Below are 26,642 nucleotides of genomic sequence, written 5' to 3' on the forward strand. Positions count from 1 at the left end.
CCTTTAATAACATATATCTCCTCCCTTAATTGTCTGACTTTTTATTTGTTAATATAAGAACTGAAGACTAAATGCATTTTTAAGCATGTTTTTATAGCCTCCTGTATGTAGTATTTTTATTTCTAATGATTTGTAACTTCGTGTGTTCATTATGTTTTTGACTCATGAATTACTCAGCTGTGTGGTTCTATTTGTCAGCTGTATAGAATGTTTGATTTATCATTCCGTCACTGATGTAAGCAGCTGTACTCTGCTCAGAGAAGACGGTCTATGTGATATCCATTCTTTAGAAGTTTTTGCAACTTGTTTTATGGCCTAGTGCATGATCAATTTCGATACACGTTCCATGTTTTTATCAAAAGAAGGTATATTCTCTGTTTTTCCCTATATTAACTAGATGAAGATTCTTTTATTTTATGTCGATTGAGTCTTTAATCTTTATAAATTCCTATGTATATAGTGGCAACAGCCCGACTCTTCTTTCCTCCACTTGTATCACACAGAGATAGCATGTCAGTGCTTTTCTGAGGCCCGGCCATGGACTTAGTGCATCATTTCTCAGGGCTCTCCAATGCACAGAAATCAGTGGCTACAGAGATGCTTGATGGAGGGGTATTGCCTCCATCTTGTACCAGCCACAGCCAGCCGTTTCCTGCGACGGTCCTGTCCACACAACTTGTGTTCTAACGAGCATCTCTGGAGGGTATTTTAGCCCTTTTGCTGCTAGTCAACTTCTTCTTTAAAAGAGAATCTCAGTTCAGAAAACATGCTGAATTGAGAAGTGGAAAGAACTACCATGGATAAGTCAATCTTAATCTGTGGCTCAAAAAGCAATCTATCTTTCCTTAAGGCAAAATGACTCTGGCTTCACTTGACTCTAATGATTGCCTGCCTCTCTCTTCGGGCCATTCTCCCCAACCACAGTCTCAGTTGCTTGACTTGCATGTGACTTGAGATCAGTCTGACTGACTGACCTCCAGATCCTGAGATCTTAAAAAGCACCAGTGCCCCTTGCTGGTGGGCTCAGTCTGGCCCTGTGCATTTGGGGTGTGTACTTTTCCTAAGAGAAAATTCCACCTTGAGTGCTCCACGGGGAGAGTCTTACTTTGACCTTCCATTTCTCTCTCTCCCATCTTGGCCTCTGGAATTCTGAGCCTCAGTCTTACCAGCAACCTTGTCATGGGCCGAAATGCTTGCTACTGGCTGCCATTTCTCACCAAATGGTCTGACCTCCTGAACGAGGTGTGAGGGGCCCTCTCCCCTGCTCTAAAAGTCAGCCACCCCCTGGTGGATGCTGGACCATTCTGCTGACTCCCTGAGGCTTTGATGCAGGGCCTGCAGCAGCCGATTACCTGTCCTCCTCGTCACCTGTGTTGCTGTGCTGTGCTTAGTCGCTCGGTCGTGTCCGACTTTTTGCAACCTGTGTTAGTACCTGTATTTATTCTTTTAATAAATCTTACCGGAGTTCACTTTCCAGATTCTGATCCCTATGGAACCAATCTGCCTACTGCCTGCCAAACTCTAACTTTATACCTGCGGGAAGAAATCAGAGTTGAATTCTCCAACCCAATTCCCTGGCTGAACACCGTATTCATAATGTCAAAACAGAAGCCCCTAGCAAGACTAGCACATCCGGACTTATATTATTTACTCCATTATGGCAAATATTATATGCACACATAATTGTTTGATTGCACACATAGATTAATATATCTTCTCTACATTTAAATTATAAGCTTCTTAAAGGCAAATATAAACTCAACACAACCCCTTAAATAAAACAGATGCTCAGAGAGATCTACCAATTTAATTTAATCAATTAAGAGATTAACTTTTGTACTTGTTTATTTGAGTGTAATTTCTTGGTGTCGAGTTCATTCTTTCACAAATATTTATTTATGGAGGATTGGGCTTCCCTGGTAGCTTGGTTGGTAAAGAATCTTGTGCAGGAGACCCAGGTTCGATCCCTGTGTAAGGAAGATCCCCTGGAGAAGGAAATGGCAAACCACTCCAGTCGCCTTGCTTGGACAATCCCATGGACAGAGGAGCTTGGTGGGCTGCAGTCCATGGGGTCGCGAAGAGTAGGGCACCACTGAGCGACTTACACACTATGTGCTAAGTAAGCTTCCAGGTTCTCAAAGAATTACGTTATCAAAGTAAATAGAACAGATTCCCTCATAGAGCTTGTGTTGCAGTGGCCGGGGTGGGGGTGGGGGGTTAGACAATAGCTAAATTTAAAAAAAAATGAATGTCATATGGGAAAAGGTGCTACAGAGGGGAAAAAAGTGGGGCAAATGAATAGAGAAAGGTGAAGGGTGGCGTTTATTGGGAGTTTTGTACATTTTGCATCTCTTAGAAAATAGGCTTCTAGAGGTCTCTATTTTGTTTGCTTTGCATTTATTTTGAGACTTTTAAACAGAACACACCAAACATGGAGTTTTTAAGTGAAAGTGCGAGTCGCTCAGTCACGTCCAACTCTTTGTGACTCCATGGACTATACAGTCCATGGAATTCTCCAGGCCAGAATACTGGAGTGGGTAGCCTTTCTCTTCTCCAGGGGATCTTCCCAACCCAGGGATCGAACCCAGGTCTCCCTCATGGCAGGCAGATTCCTTACCAGCTGCCCCACAAGGGAAGCCCAAGAATACTGGGTAGCCTATCCCGTTTCCAGTGCGTCTTTCCGACCCAGGAATGAACCGGGGTCTCCTGCACTGCAGGCGGACTCTTTACCAACTGAGCTATCAGCGAAGCCCATGGAGTTTTTAGGCCTGTAACAAATACTTTTTGCAAATGGTAAGAAAAGAAAAGATTTATCAAGCTTTTAAAAACCCCCTACTCCCCTTTATATTTTAAATGTTGGCAGGGCTGGGGCAGAGGTCGGTGTGGGGAGTAAAAGACACGGGTTGCCGTCAAAATAGAATACGTGGGAATTTATTTTCTTTCTAAAAGCCCTCTGACTCTAACATTTTCAACGACACATTGTATTTAACGGACAAGATCGTCTGTACTATTTTTATTTTTTTTCCCCTGGTTTCAGCAGCAGTATCTGGAAACATGAACGACCCTGTGTACGGGTCAATTTTCCCAAACCCAAACCCCCATGCCCTAATGCTTAACGAGCTGACGTCCCTGAAAAACCCCTGGTGACTCCCGCTGGAAGAATCTCAAGGAGCAGGGAGGCTCTTCTGAGTTACCTCGGGTGCTAACCTGGGGCAGGCGCTAGGACCGCCCAGACGCCCACAGGCAGCGCACTTCACTGCCCGTCAGAGGGGCTGAGCCGCCTCTGCTGTTACACAAGCGAGCAGGCAGCGGCAGTCACAGCTCAGCGTCCCTCCCCCTTCTGGTGGATCGGAAGGTATTTACTTGCTATTTATCATTCAGATTTTGGACGCCGTCAATGTGCCTTTAGTGTTCACTGAATCTGATGCTCTGAAACGCTGTCCAGCACCTGTTGGCTCACTCTATTATTTTATGTCAATTTCCACAGCTGATGCAAGCAACAGTGCCATAGAGAAATGGGCTAGATATTTCCAGAGGCTGAGATCTGGAGGCATTTGGAGGTGTAAGTACATCGGTCACAGATTTCTAATGTGCTGGCTGTGTTAACTGTGTCTTCTGACCTTCTTTCCTCACTGAAGGAGCCCCACTGTAAGATGCCATCTGCATATTTCATTCATGAAGGAAGCACCAAGACGGGGACAGAAAGCCCTAATGATGGGCCTGAAACTCCACTTTGGAGTGGCTGTGGTTCCCTCTTCTAGCCTGTGGGTTTGCAAGAGAAGCTGGGTTTGCAACAGAGTTTTCATGGGAAAGAGCTTCTGCTCAGGGCTGCAGGCTGCTAGCTTACTGTCTGCTCTCTGTTTTCAAAGCTCAAAGATGGTCCTTTCTAATCATTGCGGTGGTGCAGTGTAGGAGTCTTTGTTATGCTTGGTTTATTTCCAATTTCAAATACTCTTATCTTAAATGTGGATTACCAGAAAGCTGTGAAACCATTCTGTACCTCTCAGGGAAAAGCCATTGAAGAAAATTCGAGTTTGCTTTCTCTTGACCATACTATACTCAATACTCCAATTAGTAGGTTACACACAGAGACATCAAAAAAAAAAAAAAAGTCTAGGATTCCCTTTCTTGTTCAACAATAAATCTGGTTATGTGTGATAAGGGAGTAGTTTGCTGTTAGAAAACCTAAAATGAAGATGACTGTACAGAGGAAAGTGGACATTCTCTCTAAGTATTTTACGAATCAATTGCAGTTGCTCTTTTAGGGCTTTGGTACCAATTTTATGCATTAAAAACTCCTTGAAAACTTTAACACCTTGTCAAATTGTTGAGTTAGATGATTATTTTATAAATTAGATCAAATTTAAGAATCTTATACCAAAATGTAATAAGTAGACATATTTATAAATCCATAAAATGTTGAGTTTTATTAATGGTCAATTCATAGAAAATTTTAAGGTAAACAGTGTCATTTAATTTATTTCAGGAAAGAAAATATCAAACTAAGACAAAGCAATTCATCAATAGTGAAAAAGTGACTTCAATGAAAATGGTTTTTAAAAATAAGTTTTAAAAATACTTTTAGTGGTTCAAAAATTAAGTACATTGTATTTTCAATATTGGAATGCCTTAAGTGAGATATCAAATTATTTACATATCGAACATTTGAAAACAGTCGTAAAACTCTATTTTGTAGAAGGAAGAGGGACAGAGGATACGAGGGAGGGAAAAATTAAGTCTTATTTTATTGTTCTATACTTTGTATATTTTAACATTCTAACTAAATATTTACTCTATAAATATGCTACCTATATTTTTCAAAATGTAACAAAAATTACAAATGTGTGTATTAGATAACTTGCAACATCATTAAATGCAAATGAATATAAGTATATAAAAACAGCATGCTAATATTGCTATGTTGTATTTCTTAAGCAGGGAAAATCTTTTTGAAGATAATGTCTAGCTTCTAGTGGAAATTAGGGAAATCAGATTGGGGTTAGTAATAGCCTTTCAATATTTTGTGATGCAAAAGTCATTTTGAAAGTTTATTTTTAGTTGGTATATCAAAATTCTGGATACCTCTGTGAACATTCCGTAATAAAATATCTCCCTCTCTCTTTTAAAAACATTTTCTATATTCCAAGTTCAGAATGATGACTCGATTCTTCCAATTAATACTTAGTTTGAAAGTTCTTCTTGCCCAACATAGGTTTTGCATCCTCGATCTTCAGTTTTATGTCATACTCATGCATGTCTTATCATAAATGATTTTTAAATAACTTCGTTATATGTTCAGTCTAAAGACTCATTGAATTTAGTGATGATGGGGGAAACAATCTTGAGAATATAGATCTTATTGGGAATTTGATATTTTTCTTAGAATCTGAATCTTCTTCCTGAATTTAAGTTCTAAAACTAAGTCCACTGGCTCAAATAAATGAAAAGACAGCACTTAACTGAAATTTTGAATTGCTGGCAAGCCAGTGGATCTTAAGCTGAAGAATAAAATGCCAAAGAGGAAACTAATTTGTTAAAGTGTGAAAGTAGTGACTATCTGTTGATGTTATCGCTGAGGATAACCGCTTAGGCCTTGAGAAGTCTCCCTGCCTAGGAGATCCAGGTGAATGTCAATATTGTCTATGTTTACTAAGTAAGGTAGAGATTTCTAAAAGATTCATTTTGAATACACATTTTTATTTAAAGAGCTTCAGCAGATAGCAAATCCAGTCATACCAATTTTGCCCACAGAAATATGAATTTTTTCCTAAAGAATGTAGTATATTTGGTATGGAAATGGTGCTTAGTAAGACATTTAAGAAAAAAATAAAAAATAGCTTTTACATGATTAAACCACCTACAAGAAACTAGTATAAAGAGAGAGAAGACACATCTGCTCAGTTTACTTTTATTTTGGTTTTCTGAGCACCTGTATTTTGAGTAAGGAAAGATGTCTCCTAGTAGAAGCCGCAGAAAACGCATCTGGGGGCTGACTTCCAGTGGGAAGCCGTGGGAAGCACTTTGTTGCTGATCAATCGCTCATTTGTGTCTGACTCTCTGCAACCCCATGGACTGCAGCACGCCAGGCCTCCCTGTCCTTCACCATCTCCCGGAGCTTGCTCAAACTCATGTCCATTGAGTCGGTGATGCCATCCAAGCATCTCATCCTCTGTTGCCCCTTCTCCTCCTGCCTTCTATCTTTCCCAGCATCAGGGTCTTTTCTAATGAGCCTGCTCTTCGTATCAGGTGGCCAAAGTATTGGAGCTCCAGCCTCAGCATCAGTCCTTCCCGTGAATATTCAAGATTGATTTCCTTCAAGATTGACTGGTTTGATCTCCTTGTGTTTACTGAAACCAATGTAAAGAAATGACAAGTCATCCTTCTCAATTTGTCCTGAAAAGTGATTACAGTGCTAACTTGAGTTTTTCAGAATCTGTTGGCCAATATGCAAGCGACAATAAATAGGAATTATATGTAATTTGAAAATTTATTTGATATCTAAATATGATTTTCCCTTATTAAAGACCTAAAGGAAAGGCTACAAGAGGGTATCGATGGCAGGCCATGTCCACAGCAGTTACAGCTGTGCAAACAAGAGGGATAAATTACGTATTTTGCTGGAATTTGGCAATAGAAGGAAGCGATTATCCATATAATCACTTTTTCAGAAGAAGCTTTTCTTGAAAGCAAAGATCTCGCTGTTTATAGAAATTGATTTTACGAATAAAGAAATGTTTGTAGGTGCAGAAAGCTTTTAAATAGATGAGACACAGCCTTTGGGTATAAAAGGGTCACTAATAATATGAAATACATGCCATGCAGTGTTGATAAACTGATTTATCCAAACATTAATGGTCCCCACTGGTTCTTACAACTGGAACTGATGTAAATGTGTTGTGTCTTTCAGTCGCTAAGTTGTGTCCAACTCTTTATGACCACGTGCAATGCAGCACATCAGGCTTCCTGGTCCTCCATTATCTCCCGGAGTTCGCTCAAACTCCTGTCCATTGACTCAGTGATGCCATCCAACCATCTTATCCTCCGTTGCCCGCTTCTCCTCCTGCCCTCAGTCTTTCCCAGAATCAGGGTCTTTTCCAGTGACTGGGCTCTTTGCATCAAGTGGTAAAAGTATTGAAGCTGCAGCTTCAGCATCTGTCCTTCCCATGAATATTCAGGATTGATTTCCTTTAGAATTGACTGGTTTGATCTCCTTGCAGTCCAAGGGACTCTCGAGAGTTTTATCCAACATCACAGTTCAAAAGCATCAATTCTTCGGTGCTCTTTATAGTTCAACTCTCACATCCATATTTGACTACTGAAAAAACCATACCTTTGACTATACAGACTTTTGTTGGCAAAGTGATGTCTCTGCTTTTTAATATACTAAGTTTGTGATAGCTTTTCTCCCAAGGAGCTAGAGTCTTTTAATTTCATGGCTGCAGTCACTGTCCACAGCGATTTTAGAGTCAAGAAAATAAAATCTGCCCCTATTTTGTGAGACACCACTAATAGACGCTCATTCCCTACCCCTAGGTCTTTTATTTGAGGGAAGGAGTTAAAAACTCTAAGGAAACTTGACAGATATTAATCATGATTTCTTAAGTGTTTAAGTTGCAAATGAGCTTTGCTTTTCCTCCACATATAAGATAATAACTCTAGTTTGCGCTTTAGAATCAGTATAAAGTTTTATTGGCAAAGGATTTAATATTTTTGGATCCTTTTTTTAAATAGTTATTTATAGGTTTTTCAATGTAAGCCAGGGACAGACTTTAGACCAGTAAACAAGATATGTCCACCATTCATGGTCTCCATCATTCCATCATTTTGTGAAGGGAAATAGGCAACAAGCCCTTATTATGAGGGAAACACATGATTATTAAAGTTCTTTTAAAATTATTATTATAGCTTCTTTCAGATAAACCAGAATAGATCTGATGGTTACTAACTTGAAAATGGGAAGAGAGTGCTATGATAAGGAATGACTTGGTGGCTTTTTAGATGTGGTTGTCTAGAAGGTTTGCTGAAAAGGTGATGTATCATCAGGGACCCCAGTAAAAGCGGCAGCCAAGTAGAGAGGAGCACGTGCTATCATAGGAAAAGAGTAGACTGTTGCAAACGTGCCACAAGTTAAATCCTTTCTACGTCATTCTTAAACCTTGACATCTGGAGAATTCCACCCCCTTGATAAAAACTTTACAGAATTTTGAGAACAATGACCTTTTCATCACAGAGTTTTGAGAAGAAAGAGGTAACATGTTGGATGTCCAGAGCAAATTTAAATTTCCATAATAACTTATGAAGTACTGTCACAGGTTTATGAATCTACTCCTTGGCGTATCTAGTCAAATAAACAAGTGTTGGACTATTTTGTCACTCCTGTGCCCCTTCCTTTAAATTGGTGATTCTGTATCACATGGAGAAAAGATAACATGCCCACAAACAGCAGAAAAAAGGGCATCGCTCCTGAAATTCCCGAAGACCAAGTCTCCTTGAGGAGCTTTGTTAGAAGCATTCATGGTAGATTTTTGGTCATCTCCTCAGAAACCACCAACACGGTGCTTGATGGGGATTAATCAAGGTGCTGCTCCTCCCAGGGAATGCCAGACTGAGATGACCACACCCAAGAAACTTAGACACACGTGCCCTCGCTGGACTGTGCTTGGCACGTCAACCACAGGTTCTTGCGGAGTTCAGTGAAATGAGCGCGGTGCCTCACAGTGCCCGGCGCAGGGTACCCGCGCGAGGCGAGGAGGGGAGTTCTGTGATGAAAACGATAGTTCGCTGGTACTTGGAGTGACTCACACCTAAACAGTTTTGGAGTTTTGTCATCTCATCAGTGTGCAGCCCTAAAATATATACATGTGCACGAACGGCTGCAGGTATACGTCTGTGTGTATATATATGTGTTTACATTGTGTGTGTGTGTGTGTATATATATATATAGACACATTCCAGTGAGCTACATCTGCATGATAACCAAATAAATAAATCATTGGTTTGTAATAAGTCCACAATCCTGATTCTGAGGCCAAAATTCTATTGTGTTTGCTCTGATAGCTATGGGTAAATTCTTATTCTCAAGATTGCAGTTGACTCATAACTGGTCTATATTGCAATATCTTATATTTTTAATACATAAATATTTCAATCACCGTAAAATAAATACAGACCAAATCCATTATTGATGTAATCCCAAAATGATTCATCTGCATCATAAATATTATAGGTTTTATCCTTTTATATGTTGTTTTAATTATTATTTTGCTTTTCACTTCTTTTATAAATTTATATTTTTTTAATCTTAGACTGTAGAACTTTGTATGACCCATTACAGACCATTTTAATGCTATGCTTTAGAAAAATTTAAATTATTCTCAATTTTCTATTTGTCAAAATTTCTAGCTAGATCAAAATTCCATTTCAGGTCCATAGCAGCTTTGTTCTCAATCTGAAAAGTGCAGAGAGACTTTCTGTCTCAGTGTAGCATATACTATTTGATAAAGAATGACGTTATTTCCTGTCATGACAAGGAAAAAACTCTAGGAAAGGTACAAATCTTGTATCATTCTATGCGTATGTTAAAAGTTATATATCTAAAGAACAAATAGCTCAGTTAAAGAGCAATTGCTCCTGCCTAAGTGATCATCTAAATGGTGTCTTTTCATTTTGAATGGATCCCTCTCATTGTGCAATTAAAAGATAGTATATTCCAAGTCTGTTCAAGTTCTTTTCAGAAAGTTAAAGGTTCCTTCTTTCAATAATATTCTGTCTCAATATATTAAACTTTTATGTAATCAAACTTCTCAGTTTTAGAATATTTAAAGTGACGTTTATGAAGGCCTTTAGAAATCTTGGTCTACCACCTCCAGTTCAGCGATGACCATCCCGAAGTTCTAAGTGGTCAGATCACAAGAAACCATGCTTTATATTTTTCAACTGGACTTACTATATCAGCATATAGTTTGTAAAAGTATAATTTCAAAATGTAAAATTACAACTTTTGGGCAAATATAAAATGGATTATGTATAACAATTTGCATTCTTAAATTTATATATTTATTAAAATTTATATACATATCCATTTATAAACTAATATACATATCCATTGCTTAAATGTGTATGTATATACATTTTATTTAATTCATTAATTAATGAAGGATATCAGTATCATATTTGAAAAGCATTTAAAAAACAGAGGCTATATTCACAGTTTTAAAAAGAAGTATTAGGGTAAGATTGTGGAGTTTAAAAAAAAACCTTTGGGATTATCTGTTTCACCAGACAAAAATTATTTGCATTTCTATGAGACATCAACCTAAAAGTTAGCAGTAACTTGACTAAATCTTTTTTAGGACTTTTAACCAGTATTAAACAGTGGGATGAACTAAGTCCCTTTTCTTAGACAGGGTCGGTATATTACTGAAGGTACTTTCTGGTCATCATTTTGCCTTAGTTCTATAATTCAGGTCAGATATTGACCAACGAAGCCTGTTTGCCAAGTCCAGCACATCAGCTTTTTGTAAATGAGATCTTATTGGAGCACAGCTTTGCCTTGATTATTTCCAAAGGTGTGTCGAGAGTGTTAATTTACTGTAGCTGCCTTCTAGTCTTTGCTTTAAGTTCTTACAGTATTGAGCAACCATGAATGCCACAAAATTCACTTCCATCTGGAAATTTTCATAAGGAATCTTACGTTGAACTTTTTAGAATTTTGTTTTAGTTCCTCTTCTACTGTGAGGCTAGGAAACCAACCCCAGAAGACTCTTTCCACTAGATTTCACCTGCAATACCTTTGCTTTTAGGTGAAATCTTCTCTTTTAGAGTGCCCTCAAATTTGCTGAGGTCCCTAGTGTGCTGAAAGTAACCTTTTTACTATCTGGGAGCTTGGGAAAGTTGTCTAAGCCATGTGGGTTTAGAAGCCTATCCCTGAGGGTCTGTTCTTTCAAGAGTACTTGGTGCTGTCCTTATATGAGGCTCTGGGACTGACCGCCTTTGTTGAAGTCACCAAATCAAGCCCATAGCTTACAGCAGAGCCTCAGGCAGGCAGCAAGAAGCAGAGAGCTGTTTGATGATGAGACTAATGGGCTGTGGTCAATTTATGACAACAACCAGTGACGTCAGAAGCAGAGGGGAACAGAGTTCTTTAATAGGCTTTCATGATGGTTTGACCAATGCTTTCTCTGAGGATAAGAACATATTATGGAAGGCACCAAAGAATCTCCAGAGCCTTTCCTCCAAAGCATCTAGTTTCCGAAATACTTTTATTAATATTTTATCTATGCAAATTAGGCTAAAGAAGTCTGAATCTCTATTTGATTTTGCAGTTCTTCCCATGCAGCTCTTATATAATAAGGTTGTACTTATTATTAACTATGAAACTGACAAACAAACCTAATTATTTCCAGCATTTTTTTTCACTTTTATAAAGAAATAAATCTTTGTGATTATCAGGTGTTGTCTGAGAAATCTCAAAAATAATTTTACAAGTGAATTTTAGGGGCTTTCAAGGGTGACCTCCAAAGCCGCTAAAGTCTAATTTTATGATCATGCCTCTCTGGAAAATATAAAATGAACAAATGCCGGAGTCCTGCCCCGGCTGATCCAGGGTATTCGAAGCGGGGACGGCGTCGGCGACCTATTTATTTAAATATTTTATCAAAGATATAAAGAGTAATAGGATGAGGATAGCTCAGTAGGAAAATTCAGTGGAGAAAAGAGGCTGAGTAGCTTGGTTTACGCGGGAGACCAATAAAACTTCAAGACAAGAAGTTTGCACCACTTACGTAGGCCGCAGGCGTCCTTCCGTTCTCCCGAAGGAGAGGAGACACTGAGGCCTCCCCGGTCGGATCTTAGAAGCCCAGGCATAATTAGTAAGCATGGTGGGTTCCGCGCTCCAGATGGAGACTCAACCAGAGTGAGAGAGAGAGCGACATGGGGAGACCAGTATTTCGAGAAACTGATCCCAATTCTTTATTTTCCAGAGTCTGTTTTTATACACTGAGATGTTATACAAAAGTCACGTGGGGACAGCAGTCCTGACTTTTATTAAAGTCAGGTGCTTCACACAAATGTATACAGAGGTCTTAGGGGTGTTACATCATCTTCTGGCCAGGGGGGCCTGCTGACAATTTACGACCCTCTCCTTGTGATAGCGGTCAGTCAATCAGGACACTTATTTCTCCAGGGCTGATTAGTCTCAAAACAGACGCCACCCAAATAAAGTTACATTCCTACAGGGTGAGGGTGTAGTGGGTTTTAGTTAAGGAAAGAATTTACTTAGCCTAAGGTCTAACGTGATTAATATCAAAGGTTAATTCTATATATTCATTAATGTGTGTAAGGGCAGGGGATGTGGAGACTTAGCAACAAACATTGGCTCAACAAATGAAAAACCCTTCACCAACACAATTTCTAATTAGCCCACTATACTTATAGTTTTCTAACTTCTCTAAAGAACCTGTTTTTAGAGGGTTTAAAGCATCTTGTGCCTCTCACGGTTGGGAGGCTGTGAGCAATCACATGTGGCCGGACGAGCCTGTCAGGCAGGCTAGAGAACCTTCAGAGGAGTTTGTAGATTAAAACACTCTTGTCACACCCAAGAGTTTTTATTGACTGGAGCTCTAGGTTAACTCCTTCTCCGAAAGAGGTGGTGGGGGACAGCCCCCCGTAAAGTCAGAGGTGTAGGTAAGAGCACAAAGTAGTAAAGTAGGCAGGCTCTGGTAATGGGGGTAGATGCTCGAGGAGTTCCAGGGGGACTCCTGAGGCTCGATCCCGCCTTTGCGTATGTCGAGCCTCCTTCCTCATGACCTTTGTCATGGGCGGAGTACCTCACTCTGGCCCCCAACAAACAAATGTCAGCAATTTCACATAACTTATTATTTAATAAGGAAACCAGATGTTACAATGACTTTGGAGAAGATGTGAGATATTATATATATATATGGAAATTAAGAAAGATATGTGAAAGTAAAATTACTACATCAGATTTATACATATATATGTGAAAGTCTCTCAGTTGTGTCCGACTGTTTGTGACCCCATGGACTGTAGCCCACCAGGCTCCTCTGTCCATGGGATTAGCCAGGCAAGAATACTGGAGTGGGTTGCCATTTACTCCTCCAGGGGAGCTTCCCAACCCAGGGATCTCTTGCATTGGCAGGTGGATTCTTTACTGCTATGCCACCTGGGAAGTCCCAAATATGGCTATTAAAATTTAAGCTCAAATTAATTAAAATTGGACATATTAAAACTCTGAGGTCCTCAGTCACACTGTCCACTTTTCACATGCTTGGTGGTTGTATGGGCTTACTGGCTAGTACTGAGTGGCTCCCGTACTGGGCAGCATTTCTATCTTCTTGGAAATTTCTTTGAGATAGCACTGTGCCTGCCTAGACAATCCTTAGGCAGTCATTGACCCTTTATGATGCTAAACAGTTAAGTTCCCCACCATTTGCCTTATTTTCAAATTTCAGAAAAATCTTCTGACAGTTTTTAAAATTGTGACAGAATTTATAACCATCTAAAAATAAACCTCAATAGTAAAGGACTGCTATCCAAATAGGCTTTATATATAGCATGATCAGGGCTTCCCAGGTGGCTCTAAAGTAAAGAATTTGCTTGCCAATGCAGGAGACGCAAAAGAAGCAGGTTGAATCCCTGTGTCTGGAAGATTCCTTGGAGGAGGAAATGGCAACCCACTCCAGTATTCTTGCCTGGGAAATTCCATGGACAGAGGAGCCTGGTGGGCTACAGTCCATGGGGCAGCAAAGAGCTGGACAAGACTGAGAGACTATCGTGACAAAACAGGATAATTATACGATACTTCATATATTTTGGTAGCAATGCGCTTTAGAGAAATGCACACAATGATACCTACCAAAATATGTATCATCAAATGACTAAATTTGGTTCAGTTAGGAAACCATAAGAGCTGGGATGTTGTGAATGTTTCTGATAAACAAGAGGAGGGTCAAAACAGAAACAGGACAGCCATGGTATCTAAGGAAAATTTTGCCTTTTGCTTCACATAGCATTTTATTTTTCTGTGCTTAATTATGATAAATGGAATTGCACATATTTCCATGAAAGTAACTTCTGTTAAATAGAACCTAGGTTTTACACGAATGCTCAGTAGTGCAGAAGGAAAATAAACATTATCAAACTAGGATACTATTTTAAAATTGTGAGAATTACTTATGTAACAGAGAACTGCTTTATCTTGGATTTCTCATTAACAAAATGAAAGCATTAGTTCCCTGAATTTCCTTATTGTAAATCTGTAAATGTAAATTTAATTTATCAAACAAATAGCACTTAGTGCCTATTGTACAAACAAGATGAAAACAGTATCTGCCCATATAGAGGGTGCAGACTGGTAAGGGAGGCAGAAAATAAACACACTAATAATTAATTGCAAACACTGTAAGTTTTGTGAAGAAGTATCATGAGAGCATATGAGGGGACACTCTTTCCTAGTCTGTTGGGATTGGAGCTGGGTATGTATCTGAAGGGATGCAGTCAAGAATGTCATCTTTAAGAAAGTGATGTGTAAATCAGGATGCAGAGGATAAGGAGGGATTTTCTAGGTAAAGGAGAGTCATGGAGGATTGAAAATTTCTTAAAGGAAACGTTGTATAGAAGGTCACTGACCAAGGAGGTAACATAAACATTTGAGATTTCAAATGGATGAAGATATGATGACTTGAACTGTTTTTCCAGTGTTATTTTTCCCTTTTTGGCCTAAAGAAGGAGTACAGATTGGTACAGATTACTTTTTTATATCAAATTGCAACAAGGAAATACCTAAGTAGATAAAATCCTTGTGACCTACTTCTCATTTTTCCTCTGTGGAAGAAAGCTGCCTTTAGAGTAGTCACCTTGACCTTCCACTAAGGCCCAAAATGGAAGAGGTGAGTTTCTAATCATGTCTTAATGTACTGGTTCACTGTTGACTCTCTGGGCCGTTTATGCAAACAGACTTTCTTATAAATAAAAGTGAAGCCTTGAATAGGCTTATTGACTTTGGGTATAACTGCAGGTCTTGAGGTAATCAGAGAAAAAGAGTTACTCTCATTGCCTAGGACAATAACCAAATGGCAACCCACTTCAGGATTCTTGCTGGGGAAATCTCATGGACAGAGAAGCCTGGTGGGCTACAGTCCATGGGGTTGCATAGAGTCGGTCATGACTGAGCAAACACACACAATGTCTGAATAATTCAACCTTTATTTATAGTATCAATTACAGATCATCCACATTCAGATACATCAGTTCATTTGATTACAGAATTTTAGATTAGATAATGAATCAGATCAGATCAGTCGCTCAGTTGTGTCCGACTCTTAGCGACCCCATGAATTGCAGCACGCCAGGCCTCCCTGTCCATCACCAACTCCCGGAGTTCACCCAGACTCACGTCCATCCAGGCAGTGATGCCATCCAGCCATCTCATCCTCTGTCGTCCCCTTCTCCTCTTGCCCCCAATCCCTCCCAGCATCAGAGTCTTTTCCAATGAGTCAACTCTTCACATGAGGTGGCCAAAGTACTGGAGTTTCAGCTTTAGCATCATTCCTTCCAAAGAAATGCCAGGGCTGATCTCCTTCAGAATGGACTGGTTGGATCTCCTTGCAGTCCAAGAGACTCTCAAGAGTCTTCTCCAACACCACAGTACAAAAGCATCAATTCCTCGGCGCTCAGCCTTCTTCACAGTCCAACTCTCACATCCATACATGACCACTGGAAAAACCATAGCCTTGACTAGATGAACCTTTGTGGGCAAGTAATGTCTCTGCTTTTGAATATGCTATCTAGGTTGATCATAACTTTCCTTCCAAGAAGTAAGCGTCTTTTAATTTCATGGCTGCAGTCACCATCTGCAGTGATTTTGGAGCCCAGAAAAATAAAGTCTGACATTGTTTCCACTGTTTCCCCATCTATTTCCCATGAAGTGGTGGGACCGGATGCCGTGATCTTCGTTTTCTGAATGTTGAGCTTTAAGCCAACTTTTTCACTCTCCACTTTCGCTTTCATCAAGAGGCTTTTGAGTTCCTCTTCACTTTCTGCCATAAGGGTGGCGACATCTGCATATCTGAGGTTATTGATATTTCTCCTGGCAATCTTGATTCCAGCTTGTGTTTCTTCCAGTCCAGCGTTTCTCATGATGTACTCTGCATATAAGTTAAATAAACAGGATGACAATATACAGCCTTGACGTACTCCTTTTCCTATTTGGAACCAGTCTGTTGTTCCATGTGATGGATAAAAATTTTCTTTTGAACTTTATCTGAAACATTATCTTGGTGTCATCTTTCTCCCTGCCCCCACACTTTTCATGAAGTGTTTGTCCCACCATTATAAATTCATTGCTGTATTTGATATTTTTTTCTAGAATATGAGTGCATAATAATCTCTATTTCTAACACTTAACATATTGCTTGGCCAGTGATGTTCAGTATGTGTTTATTAGGAGACTAAGCAAGTGAATTTTCCCCTGGTGCCTTACCTGGTAAAGAATGGCTTCCCTGGTGGCTCAGCTGATAAAGAATCTGCCTGCAATGTGGGAGACCTGGGTTTGATGCTTGGGTTGGGAAGATCCCCTGGAGAAGGGAAAGGCTACCCACTCCTGTATTCTGGCCTGGAGAATTCCATGGACTGTACAGTCCATGGGGTCACAATGAGTCAGACACGACTGAGTGACTTTCACAAGCAAGTGAATAAATGAAAGATTGTAGATTTATAAATATATCAAGAAAAAGAAAAAGACCTTATAATATCTGGTTGAATCTCTTAAAAATTTTTCATCATATATGGAAGTAAGTTAATAGTATCTAATTTATTTGATTAAATAATATTGATGAGGCAAGAGCTTTTCAAGGATGATATTATGAATCTCATCAACAATATTCAACTTTTATTGAATGCCTCTTCAGTACGAGTGCAAGTGCAAGTCACTCAGTCGTATCCAACTCTTTGCGACCCCATGGACTCTACAGTCCGTGGAATTCTCCAGGCCAGAACACTGGCGTAGGTAGCCTTTCCCTTCTTCGGCACGAATCAGCCATAAAAAATTAGAGGTATCAGGCATGGTTCTTGCCTTCTAGGAATTCGTGACAAAATTGAAAATCAAAGACATTTGCTTAAAAATATTATGTCTAATATAGAAAACGTGCAAGTGTGTTCACGATAAGTCATTTCAGTCACATTTGACTCTTGTGACGCTATGAACTGTAGCCCACCAGGCTCCTCTGTTCATGATTCCATATACTCTAGGCAAGTATATTGGAGTGGGTTGCCATGCCCTCCTCCAGGGGATCTTCCACACCCAGGGATGGAACCCGAGTCTCCTATGTCTCCTGCACTGGCAGGCGGGCTCTTGACCACTAGCACCACTTGGGAAGCCCCATAGGAAATGTGTACTGGAAGTCAACTGGGTACAAAAAAAAGTGAGGGATGCCAGAATTAGGAAGGTTAGCAGCAAGGACATTCTGAGACCCAGGTAATATTCAAAGTCACAAGAGGGAAGAGATTTCATCAAACACTAAGCTCCTCTAATTGTTCATCGATGACTAACCACTGACTCATACTCTTGTCCTTTCCCGTATATTTCTCACTATTTTATAGTTGACTGCCTTTGAGGACATTATTTATCTCTTCCACATAAAAACAACTGAAAAAGAGAATGAAATTACTATCTGTTGACCACCTACTATATCCCAGACATTGTAGTCAGAATTTTATGTAATATATCCCTACCTCAAACATTTTTTAGAACATAAACACATTCACAATGTTTTTGAAAGATTTAAAAATATTTTTATCTGCATCTTTTATGACAGAGCCTAACCTGGACAAGAACCTTTTTTTCCCCATAAAACAACTTTGTTGTGATGTACTTACAGAAAACAAAGACTTATTTTATATTCACAGCTTAATGGGTCTTGCCGAATGTATACTCCTTTATGTTCAATCAAGATAGAGAATATTATCTTCACCCCACAAATTCCTTGATGTTCTTTTGCAACCCGTCTTGGCCTTAGACTGCTTCTAATATGCTGTTGGTCATTGTAAGTTCATTTGACTTATCAGGAATTACATCTAAGTGCAATTATATGGTCTGTACCCTTTTGTATATGGCTAGTTTCATATGGAATGTTTTTGAAATTCACCCAGGTCCTTGCATGTAGAGGTGGTTAAAGATTTTTGTTTTTAGTTTCTTAGTAGTATTTCACCTTATGAATATATTGCAGTTTGTTTATCCATTCTCCTACTGATGGGCATTTACATAGTTTTCGTTTGGGAGGATGATAAAACTGGAGTGAACCTTGATTTTCAAGGCTTTGTGTGGAAATGTGCCTTTATCTCTCCTGGTGAGCACGTGAGAGCGGCGTTGCTGAGCTGTATCCCCAGTGCACATTTCGCTTTGTGTTCGGTGCATTTTGCTTTTCCAGCAGAAATGTGTGAGAGGTCCAGTTTCTCCTTATCTTCACTAGCACCTGATACTGTTAATATTTTCATGTTAATTTTCCTGTTAGTGCGTAGCGGTATCTTACTGTAAATTTAATTTGCATATCAAATTAAATCCAACTCTGACAGACTAATGGTATTGAGCATCTTTACTTGGGCTCATTAGACATTTGTTTGTCTTCCTTTGAGAAGTATCTATTCAGATCTTTTGCCCACTTTTGTGTTAAGTTGCTTGTGAGAGAGTTGTAAGAGTTCTCCATGTTTTATGGATGCAAATCCTTTGTAAGATACACGTATTACAGATCTAGTCTCTCCTTCTATGTCTTTTTTAAAAAGAAGACTCGTTTTTAGGGCAGTTTTAGGGTCATCCCAAAGTTGAGAGGTAGGTACCAAGAGTTCCCACATATCCCCTCTCCCATTATTAACATCCTCCACAAAAGTAGCACGTTCGTTACAGTTGATGAGCTACGCTAACACATCATTGTCACTCCGAGTCCATTGTTTACCTTAGGGTTCTCTCTTGTTTTACATTCTATGGGTCTGAAAAACATACATAACAACTTATATCTGTTGTTACAGCATCACGAGGACTATTCTCACTGCCCTAAAAGTCCTCTGTCCTGCACCTGTTCGTCCCTGCCCTCTCAGGCCTCCACAGCCACTGAACTTTTTATTGTCTCCATAGTTTTGCCTTTTCCAGAATGTCATATAGTTGCGATCACGTGGTGTGTAGCCTTTGCAGATGGGCTTCTTTCACTTAGTTATATGCAGTTAGGTCTCGTCCATGCCTTCTCATAGCTTGATAGCGCATTTCTCTTTAGTGCTGAATAATATTTCATTGTCAAGATGTACCGCAGTTTATCCATTTACTTACTAAATGGTATCTTGGTTGCTTCCAAGTTTTGGCAATTATGAATAAAGCTGCTGCAAATATCCATGTGCAGATTTTACGTGGACATAAATTTTCAATTCATTTGAATAAATACCAAGGAGGAAGCATGATTGCTGGATTGTATGATGAGAGTGTGTTTAGTTTTGATTGTCATTTTATTTTCATAGGTTTCTTTTTTTTTTTTACTAAGAGCAGTAGGTTTTAATTTGATACAGTCCCTTTCACCTCTTTTTGTCTTTTATGGTTTGCGCATGGTCTGGTGGCAATTTCACATGTCTAGAGGGAGAATTCACCCCATGCTTAATACTATTAAAGTTCAGTTACTTGATTGACTCTACATGAGGCAGTAATATTGAGGATCATCACGTAAGAGTGATTTTATCTTATACATTTATTAACCAGTGCTCTGGATAATGAAGTGATTCATAGGCACTGTCCTCCTAACTGCCTGAATGTCAAAGCAGAAAGAGTTACAGAGCTGCGGGGTCAGGAAGGAAATGATAAGACATCCTTTCCATCCATTGCATAAACACTTTAACAGTCAGATCGTTTGTCTAATGCACATTTCCAGAACCTGTTTTCATCATAAGCAGCAATGTAGCATAACTCATCTGGATGTTAGAGCAGGAAAAGAAATAACCTTCTCTCCTTTTTGTTATTATAAGATGCCTGCCTGACTTTCCACAGCTTAGCAGTGGGACATTTGCAGTCAACATATCACTTGATTTCAAGTAGAATCATGCCTTGGGTGCGGCTAAATGGTCCTCTGGGCAGAGTGGGAGCCTTCTAATCAAACGAAGCCCAGGCATGTATGCTAGGCTAGCAGAGTGAGCAGGTCACTGAAATGTCCTGAGCCACGGTTTCTATCATCTGTAAGATGTGAAGATTTGAGTATATACATCGAAATATAGCAGGCTCTCACTAGATGGGTCTTTTTTTTTACTAATTGGTGATATAAATAATGAATTAGAGGGAAATTTTATTTCTGATGCATTTTTTATCATTAGAAAAAAGAGAACTGAGAAATTCAGGACAAAAATATCAAGATTAAAAACTTGGTCTTTGTTTTCCATAAATCCCACCTAGGTTTTTACTCATGATCATAACCTAATTGTGGTATTTTTTTCACAAGAAGCATGTCTTAGAAGAGATGGATATTGAATTATGTTATTGCTATACAAAACCAGAGAACAAAGTGGCATCACGATTATTTTCAAATCTTAGGCAAACAGATATTATTGAAGGACCATGTTTTTCTATGAGACCTCTTAAAATTTTGAATAAGTAATAAATTGCCCTGCTGATTCAAAACCCTAACAATAAGGCTACACCAAGAAGGCTTAACCTCCACTGTTCCCCCATCTGTAAAGTTCTCCTTACCTTGTTCCCCAAGCTAATCAGTTTTATTACCTACTCTGTTTTTTAAGTCAATTTGAACAAATATGGGCTTCCCTGGTGGCTCAGACTGTAAACAATCCGCCTGCAATGCAAGAGACCTGGGTTCAGTTCCTGGGTCAGGAAGATCCCCTGGAGGAAAGCATGGCACCCCACTCCAGTACTCTTGCCTGGAAAATCTCATGGACAGAGGAGCCTGGTGGGCTACAGTCCACGGGGTCGCAAAGAGTCATGCATGACTGAACAACTAAGCACATGGACAAAAGTTAGTATACTGCGTACTCTGTTGTACGTGTAGCTTATAAAAATACATGTGTAGAAATTAATATATCATCCTTACAGAGTGGCCATGCCAAGATTCTGTGCAGCATTCCAACCTTATTGCATGTGCTGCTGAAGCAAAAACCCTGCAAGTCCTTTGCTAAATAAAAAAAGTGACCTACCTCTCCACCTTGATGACTCGGTTCGCTTCTTGCCTAGAGGCAGAAAGTGGCAACAGGTAAGAACTCAAGGCCCCTGGAATTTTTGAAGACATAATTCTAGCATGTAACTGCTCAGGGAAAGAGGCTCTGGGAATTCTGACGTTCTTCCCTCTGGCATAATCAGTCTTGAGGGGTTGGTTTTAGCCTGCAGGCTTATGCTACAAATAGAAGTATGTTTCAGCCTAAAAGTTAATGCGGCTTTTCATTGAAGAGTGAATGTTTTCATGTGTAAAACTTGAAAGGGAAAAGTGTCTAATATAGTCTTACCTCCTGATTAGAGGAAGTGACTGGAAGGAAATCCTTCTAAGGCAATTGCTTGTAGTGCCGACTTACTTGTCACCCTGGAGGAAGCTATAAGCTTCTTGGAGCACTGTCTCCCGAGAACATACAGGAGAGGCCTTTCTCTGAGTCATAATGACGGGTGCAGCATGGTGTTGGAGACGCTGTCATAACTGAAGTTTATTTGGTAGCTAAAATTTCTGAATTCAGTTTCGTCTTTGAGTTTATAAGCATCCCCAGCTTGTTTTTCAAAAATCTAAAAGCACTTGTATGCAATATACACGTATACACATGCCTTACAACAATGAAAGGCAGGAGCAAGTCAGGGTCAGATATACAAATATTAAAACCTATAAGGTCACCTAAGTCATTCATAGTTTATTTACTGAAAATTTATTTATATTATATCATATTATATATTATGTATGCTTATGATATGATATGACTTATATGTGGAATCTAAACAAGTAATACAAATGAACTTATTTACAAAACGGAAATAGACTGTACAGACATAGAGAACACACTTCTGGTTACCAAAGGAGAAAGAGGGGAGGGATAGATGAGGAGTTTGGGATTAACAGATACCTACTATATAAAAAATAGGTAACAACAAGGACCTTCTGTGTAGTTCAAGGAACTATAGCCAACATTTTTAATAATCTATAATGAAAAAGAATCTGAAAAAGAATAGACATCTACGTGTATGTACAACTGAATCCCTTTGCTGTTCACCTGAAACTATACTTCAATTAAAAACAATAATGATTAAGAAAAGAATTCACCTGTTATTTCCTCAATAGATTTACCTTTATTTCTGTTTTACTTCTGCTAGTCATCAAGTTCATTTGCATTTACTGAGTGCAAAGCAGGTCTGTAAAAGAACAGGTGCCCTGAAGACAGGCGTAAACCAGTCTGGTGGCCACTGTTTCTGGGTTGCTGGATTGTAAGAGAGAACACGGGCAAGCCACGAGGAGCGACAGCGACTTAAACATCAAGACCAAGTGTTCTCAGTCGTGTACCATCGTGGTTTCCTCTGCAGATCATGGCTCCATCCCAGGACATCGATGGCAGGGCTCATCTTCTCAAGAATGTGTAAGGAAACCCTGTAAATTTTGCATCCATGTCAACTCATACTACAGGGACAACGGCTGGCAGAAATCAGACCCAGTTCTACTTTTGGAAGCCGCAGGGGCTGGCTATCCTCGAAAGTGTCCTTCCACCAGGATTTTTAGCAATCTAGGCAGAAACAGAATAATTTTCCTTCTTGGTCCTGTGTAACATCATTTCTTCAAGTGTGCAAGGACATCACCCTTATTGTCTGTACCAAGTACGGCACATCCAGCCCCTTATTCTGAACTAGCGTGTGGAGTATCATTCAGCATAGCATGTTACTCTGCTTTTACATGCTGTGGTTTTCAAGATTTTACATCCTCATAACTGACTTATGAGTTTTTTTAGTAGAGGTATTCCGTTTTCAGTCAATAAATATTGAGTGCAACTACGTGCCAGATCCTCTTCTAGGGGCCAGGGATAGAATCCCCTGATATTCCGGAGCTTTGGGAAGGATAGCAAATATACAAGTATATACTTGTTAGCAGGGGATAATTAAAGAAGAGAAAGGGCTGAGAGAGTGTGACTGAGTTAGGGTGAATGAGGAGGGAAGGAAACCCTGACCTGCCATCCTTGGGGAGTAACTTGAGTTCAGTGAGTGAACGAGCCACATAGATAACAAATGCAGCAATGGCAGATGGCAGATGCCCTGGGCTTTGCCTGGGAGTGTGTTTGCCATATTCAAAGAAGAGCAAGGAGGTACCATGGATGGAAAAATATGAGAGGAGAGAAACAGGAGAGGCGATCAGACACACAAGCAAGAGGCTGAATGGGGAGCATGAATGATTTTATGGAACTGTGGCCTTTATGGCAAGTGAGGTGGGAAGCCATGGCGGGGAGGTGGAGCAAGGAGAGAGACTGGAGATGTCACGTCAGCGTCTCACTCTGAGGGCCTTGGAGCAAGGGTAGAAACGGAGAGCGCACTTCCAAGGCTGTCACAGTGCTCTAGGCGAGAGACAATAGTGGTTACAACCAGTTGTTAGAGGACTCAGTCTGACTTAATTGATATCCAGTAAACATCTCTCAAGAGAATTTGGGCCAAGCAATGTGCCTGAGTCTATGCTGTTAACCACTGCACTGTTCATAAAAAATAAAACAGTAAATGAATGTTGTAATGATGAAATAGATTGATTTCATTCATGTAAAAGTTTTTGAGCCATGGCTACACCTCTTAGACAACTTTTATTGGATCCCTTCAGGATGAGTACCAGATATGGTTTTTAATATTGCTTTTACTTTTCCTAACTCATTGCAGGACAGAGTTCTTATTTATTTTTATCACAAAACATGATAAAAAAGTCTTCTTAGAGAAGATGAAAGCTATTTTTTCTTCCTTTAAAATTTGACTGCAATGATAATAATAAATAAAGCAAAATGATAATTAATACTAGAACTATGAGACCCAGATCATAGGTTTGCCTGTATCTCATCACCTATGGTCTAGACCTATTAGCCTGTTTCTGTTTATAGGAGGATGCATGGACATATCAGGACCAATGCCATCTGGGGAAGAATAATAATTCAAAAGAAGTTACGGGGAGCATCCATTCAGTCAGTCAGTTATTGAACTGTGGCGGTGCATTGGCCACTGTGCCATCATGTAAAGATGAATATTACAGTCTGGTTGAGGAAACAGCACATAATCTATAGTTATACCGAAGCATGATGCACAGACCACAGGAGACTTATGTGCAGAGCACCGTGGGGGTAGACAGAGGGAGGTGTCGGAAGATGTTGGTGGATGAGATGAAGCTAGAAGGAGGTTGCTTGGTAGACAAGAAAATCTGTTGACTAGTTTTTGAACTTGTCCGAGAAGAATGAAATTAGTAGGTACTCATTTTAAAAAAAGTAGTTCACAACTGGGGAAGAACTGTATAAAGATTATGCTGGTGTTATTAGACAGCATATCTTTTGCTCAGGTCCCAGGTATAAGTTAAGACTCTTCATTGTCAATTAGATGGAATAAACCAGTAGGTTGATGTTGGCTTCTGGATGGCAGGAGTATTATTAGATATAGCTGCTATCAAGAGAATCTGTGGTAAGACCTGAGTCCTCAGTGATGTTAATAATTTTTAAAGACCTGTTTTGAAGTCTTTCTACATAGGTTATAACTTTAACCTGTGAGAATGTTCCTGAGGTTTTGCAGGGAAGTTTAAAAATAAATTTGAATTACTTTTATACAGATCAAAGGAGATTGTAGGTACCGGAACCTTAAATTTAAGGCTTTTTATGTAGTCAGCATTCTTTTAGTTTTTGAAGGCATTCAAGCTTGCAATTAAGACAGAAGAGAATGGAATAAATCAGACTTTGGTGTAACTAAATCTTGGCTTTATCTCCTACCTGCTATCCTTATTTAATTTATCTTTGCTTAGTCATCTGAAAAATTGGAAAATAGTAGTACTTTTCATCATAGTTGAAAATGATATTAGTAGACATAAAACACTTAGCAAAATGACTGGCATAGATTAAGCGCTTAATAGTTATTACTGTTGTCATTGTTCAGTCACTCAGTCGTGCCCGACTCTTTTCGACCCCATGGAGCCGCACGTCAGGCTTCCCTGCCTTTCACTGGCTCCCAGAGCTTGCTCAGACTCACATCCATTGATTCAGCGATGCCATCCAACCATCTCATCCTCTGTTGCTTTCTCCTTTTGCCTCCAATCTTTCCCAGCATCAGGGTCTTTTCCAATGAGTTGGCTCTCCGCATCAGCTGGCCAAAGGATTGGAGCGTCAGCTTCAGCATCAGTCTTCCCGATGAATATTCAAGGTTGATTTCCTTTAGGATGGATTGGTTTGATCACCTTGCAGTCCAAGGCACTCTCAAGAGTCTTCTCCAGCACCACAGTTTGAAAGCATCAATTCTTCGGTGCTTAGCCTTTTTATGGTCCAGCTCTCACATCTGTACGTGACTACTGGAAAAACCATAACTGTGACTATATGGACCTGTGTCAGCAGTGATGTCTTTGCTTTTTAATACACTTTGTTTGTTTAATATGCTAGATTTGCCATAGCTTTTATTCCAAGGAGCAAGCGTCTTTTAACTTCCTGGCTACAGTCACTGTCCACAGTGATTTCGGAGCCCAAGAAAATAAAATCTGCCACTGTTTCCACTTTCCCCCCATCTATTTGCCATGAAATGATGGGACTGGATGCCATTATTCTTTTTTGTTAATTTTTATTAGAGTATAGTCATTTTACAATGTTGTGTTAGTTTCTGCTGTACAGCAAAGGGAATCAGCTATATGCTTATATATATTCCCTCTTTTATGGGTCTCCAGCCCATTTGCATCACCAGAGAGCAGCGAGTCGAGTGTCCTGAGCTGTACAGGAGGTTCTCATCAGCTAGCTTTTTTATACCCAGTGAGCGCATGCTTGTGCTCGGTTGTGTCAGCTTGTGGCACTTTGGACTGCAGCCCGCCAGGCTCCTCTGTTCATGGGGTTTTTCAGGCAAGAATACTGGGCTGGGTTGCCATTTTCTCCTGCAGGGGATGTTCTTGATCCAGGGATCAAACCCACATCTCCTGTACTGCAATCAGATTTGAGCCATGAGAAAGTGTATATATGTCAATTATGGTCTCCCAATTTATCCCTCCCTCCCTTCCCCACTTAGGAATACACTTGTTTTCTACATCTGTGTCTCTCTCTCTGCTTTGCAAATAAGTTCATCTGAACCATTTTGTAGATTTCACAGATAAGCAATATTATATGATATTTGTCTTTCTCTTTTTTACTTACTTCACTGTTTATGACGATCTCTGGCTCATCCATATCTCTGCAAGTGGCACTATTTCACTCCTTTTATGGCTGAGTATATTCCATTGTATATATGTACCACATCTTCTCTATCCATTCCTATATCGGTGGACATTTAGGTTGCTTCCGTGTCCTGGCTAGTGTAAATCATATTGTAATGAACATTGAGGTGCATGTATCTTTTTGAATTATGGTTTTCTCTGGGTATTTTCCCAGGAGTGGGTTAGCTGGGTCATATGGTAGATATATTTTTAGTCTTTTAAGGA

The 26,642-nt window shown here is 39.6% G+C and overlaps 1 protein-coding gene across 1 annotated transcript in view; it reads left to right on the top strand.

The window, feature by feature from the left end:
* The first annotated feature begins 3,484 nt into the window (after nt 1-3,484).
* RAB27B (RAB27B, member RAS oncogene family) overlaps nt 3,485-26,642 on the top strand; it is a 179,792-nt gene continuing 156,634 nt past the window's right edge. The window contains exon 1 of the mRNA XM_005899803.2: nt 3,485-3,562. The gene's annotated coding sequence lies outside the window, so the exon portion shown is untranslated. The remainder of the gene's footprint in view (nt 3,563-26,642) is intronic.

This window comes from Bos mutus, chromosome 24, assembly GCF_027580195.1.
Source record: "Bos mutus isolate GX-2022 chromosome 24, NWIPB_WYAK_1.1, whole genome shotgun sequence".
NCBI lineage: Eukaryota > Metazoa > Chordata > Mammalia > Artiodactyla > Bovidae > Bos > Bos mutus.